This window comes from Chlorella variabilis (genome assembly GCF_000147415.1).
Source record: "Chlorella variabilis unplaced genomic scaffold CHLNCscaffold_21, whole genome shotgun sequence".
NCBI lineage: Eukaryota > Viridiplantae > Chlorophyta > Trebouxiophyceae > Chlorellales > Chlorellaceae > Chlorella > Chlorella variabilis.
Genome location: NW_005435067.1, coordinates 719444 through 723741, shown reverse-complemented (window position 1 = coordinate 723741; position 4298 = coordinate 719444).

Below are 4298 nucleotides of genomic sequence, written 5' to 3'. Positions count from 1 at the left end.
GTCAGCGCACTGATCGCCCACTGGGCCGGCAACGCCCCAATCCGTACACAGGCGTTAAGCAGCGCGACGAGCGAAGGGCCTAGCTGCTTGATAGCACCCTTCAGCATCTCAGGCTTCAGGGCACCCAAGCTGGCTTTGCTGTTCTTCGCTCGCTGCGCCATCTCCGTCAATTCTGGGAGAGTGAATGGCTCATGCAGTTGTTGATGTGCCGGTGTCAACTGTGAGGCATGAGCACGGCCTGCCACGGCGCCCGCCGCCTGCGCCGCGCCCGCGGCGGCGGCAGGGGCGGACCTGCCCGCGGCAGCCACGTGTGTGTAGCCCAATAGTGACCGGAAGTGGCCGTTCCAATCACCGGCCGTGATGGAGGGGTCCGCGCCCTCCCCCTTGCCCTTGAGCAGCCTGTGGAAGGCAGCCGGGGCATCGAATTCGAGCCGTGCCAGGTCACGACCCCTCTTGCGCTTCACCTGGCGCTTGTGCCGCCGGGCGGCGGCACACATCTGGCGGTTGAGTGCAACAGCCAGGGTGAAGTCACGACGGCTCAGGGCCCGCCGTCTCCTCCGGCGGAGACGGGAAGTGAGCGGGTCCTTGCATGCCTGTCGCTGCCAGCCTGGCGGTCGGGCAGGGCCCGCCTGCCGGACTGGCATACCAGCGGTATCTAGGGAGCTGGTCACTACCCCATCAAAGCTCATGCATGCTGCAGTGAGCTGCTCGATGGAGGTGGCGGCAGCGGCGGCGGTCGCCGCTGCCTCAAGTGCGGGTCTCGCCCCCCGCAGTGCATCCACGCTTCAAGGTTGGGCCCTGGGAACCAGCAGCAGCAGGCGCTCCACCAGGCTGCACTAGTGCTCGCAATGCCTGTCGAGCCAACCGACCGCCGCTTCCTGCTCTCCGCGTGCTGCCGCAGGCGGCTGTTTTCAATCACGGCGGCGCGGACCACCTTGTGTCGCCGCTGCGCTCCGAGGACGAGGTCAACCTTGTGCTGGATGTGCTGAGAGGTGAGCTCGCGGATGCCTGCTGGCTGCAGCACCCAGCTCGGTCTTCACCCCTGTGCACCCACTCCCGCCCGCCTCGCCTGCCGCACCTGCCTGGTTGCAGTCAAGGCAGCATTGGATGGGAGGGGCACGCTGGGCGAACTCTCATGCCTGCACAACCAGACGGGCCCGCTGGCGCAGCTGGCGGTTGTGCTGCCCAGGTGAGCTGCCTAAGGGCACCTAGCGAGGAAGCCTCAACAGCGGGCACCCACATCGACTTGGCGTTTGCGCGCCACCGTCCGTCAATAGCCTGGTACCCTACCACCTCACAATGCTCTGCAGCCTGCAGCTGTCCCTCTGCACAGACACATGCACGGGGCTCAACAGCACGGGCTTTCAGAAGCTGGTGGGCCAGCTCAGGGACTGCGTGCGCGTCATGCGGGAGGAGGCAGGTGAGGCCAGATATCCTGCCTACTACAGCCTTTTATCCATTATGAGCATGAGGCGGACGAGCAATGTCAGCAGCGCAGAGTGCCAGTGCCAAGTCTCTGGCCTGTCTGCTTCACCTGCCGCAGAAGACGAGGAGGCACAGGCGCCTGGACCACGCCTGCTTCGCGCAGCGGCTGGGCGGGGGCACGCCTGCAGCACCCAGCTGCTCCTTCTGCTACTGCCTGCCGGCGCGCCGCTGGAAACAGACGCACAAGGTAGCACGCTGATGCACGCAGCAGCCGAGTGCGGCAGCACTGCTGTTGTGCAGCAGTTGCTGGGTGCAGCACCCGAGCTGCTTACCACTGCAGACAGTATGGGCAGGGTCCCTTTGCACAAAGCAGCCTCGATGGGCCGCGTGCCAGTGATACAGCTGCTGGTCGGCTCAGCACCCAGCACTGTTTGGGTGGCAGACTCACAGGATCAGCTCGCCCTGCACCTGGCAGCACAGAGCTGGCAGCCCGCAGCGGTGCAGCTGCTGCTGGTGTCCGCCGCCAGCACAGCAAGTGCCAGGGATGCAGATGGGGCAGCCCCGCTGCATCTGGCTGCCGCGGCCGGGAACACAGAAGCGGTGGCCCTGCTGCTGAACGCAGCGCCAGAGATGGCAGCGGAGCGAGACAGCAGCGGCGCCACTCCTTTGCACGCTGCGGCTGCAGCCGGGCACCTGAGCGTGGCCCAACTGCTGGTAGAGACAGCGCCTACCTCTTGTGACATGGTTACTGCCGACGGCGCCACGCCGCTGCTCATGGCTGCGGCAGCAGGGCATGTCGACATTGTGCGACTGCTTGTGGACATTGTGCCCCACGCTGCGCTGTGGACGAGCAGGGGATATGGCGACGACTTTTACATGGATGAAGCGACGCCGTTGCACGCGGCAGCGGCAGCCGGGCACAGCCAAGTGGTGGAGCTGCTAATAGCAGGAGATTTCTACAGAGGACACACATTCCCCGGCGATAGTCCACTGCACTGCGCAGTGCGGCATGGGCAGACTGCGGTGCTGCCAGCGCTGCTGGGTGGGTTCAGTAATGTTTATGATTTTGACAGCCACGGCAGCACGGCACTGCACATAGCTGTTGAGGAGGAATGGCTTGAAGCTGTGCAGCAGATATTGGCAGCAGAGCCGGAGGCAGCACTGATCTTTGATGTGCATGGCTATACGGCGCTGCACATCGCTGCAGAAGAGGGCCAACTGGAAGCGGTGCAGCTGCTGCTGGAGGCAGCACCCGGCGCAGCCTTGGTCGCAGGCGAGGACTGCGGCCTGCTGCCCCTGCATGTGGCTTCTGCCGAGGGACAGGATGAAGTAGTGCAGGTTCTGCTGGAAGCAGAGCCCAGCGCAGCTTTGAGAAAAGGACGCCGCGGCCGACTGGCTCTACATATGGCGTCAGCCAAAGGCCATACTGCAGTCGTGCGGCTGCTGCTGGAAGCAGAGCGCAGCGCAGCCTTGGTGGCAGACCACTACGGCCAGCTGGCATTGCATAAGGCTTCAGAAGAGGGGCATGCTGAAGTAGTGCAGATGCTGCTGGCTGCAGAAGTACAGGCTGCAGCAAAGGAAGACTATTATGGCGACCTGCCGGTACACATTGCCGCCTTCAATGGGCAGGTAGCCGCCCTGCGGCTGCTGCTGGCGGCAGCTCCACACACCGCAACAGCTATTGATGGGGAGGGCAACACCCTGATGGAAGTCGCTATTGAAGCTGCTTCACTTGAGGCAGCTGCTGAAGCTGCGAATATGGATGTCATTCAGGCGATCATAACAGCTGTGCCTGCAGCAGCAGCATTTGCTTTCAGGGGCGTGACGCCTCTCTTCCGGGCTGTCGAGGCTGGGCTGACCGAGGGCGTGAAGCTGTTAATAGCTGCTGCGCCAGACACTATCACACAAGCAGATAATCAGCAGTGGATGCCGCTGCATGTCGCGGCCAGCCGCGGACACACAGCAGATATGCAGCTGCTACTGGCGGCAAGGCCAGCTGCAGCATGGAGCCATACCAACGGAGGCCAGCTGCCGCTGCATCTTGCTGCTGAACATTTTTCTGCGGGAGCAGTGCAGCAACTGCTGCGTGCAGCAGGTCACACAATTACAAAGCGCGATTACCGGGGCCAAACGCCGCTGGATGCCTGCCTGCAGAAACTGGTGGCGACCTCCTATCCCAGCTTTGTGGCAGTTGCACGCTGCCTGGTCAGGGCCGACACGCCAGCTGGCGCTCTGCGTGCCTTGGGAGGGGCTGTGAGGCGCATCCCAACCGTGGCATCGCCCCTCATTGTAGGCTGCATCCTGGAAACCCTCTCCAGCCGGGCATTGACAGATCAAGAGTGGGCCATGGTGCCCCGGCCCTGCTCCGGATTGGGCACAGCGCTGGCAGCTGCCCTGGCGCGCTCAGAGGACCAGGCGCGCTGCCTGGTGCTGCACCTGCCTGCGGGTGACCAGCGGCGGATGCGCGCATTTGTGCTGGCGCTAGCACGGGCGCAGAGGCGGAGGCGCATCCCGCTGCCGATCCCAATCTTGCGCAGGCTGCTGTGCTTGGCCAATGCTTGAGCTGTCGTCTGCTCGCTGGTGCTCAGCCCCGTCAGCTTCTGTAAAAACAGCTTCTGGATTACAGGTGCACGAGATTCAGACATGGCCAGCATTCATGACAGCAGAAAGAGGAGGGCGCGCAGCACAGCCTCGCTTGCCGTTGCCAAAGGCGGCAGCGAGGGCAAGCCTAGTGTGCAAGCCTGTGTCGATATCGGCGAGCGACAAGTGCTGGGGCTCCGTCGTCGGTAACCGGTACCTCTCTCTGTGCTACATGCCGTGGGCACATGAAAGACTCTGCGTTGGCATGGCATGGCATGGTCCACCGCGGGCTC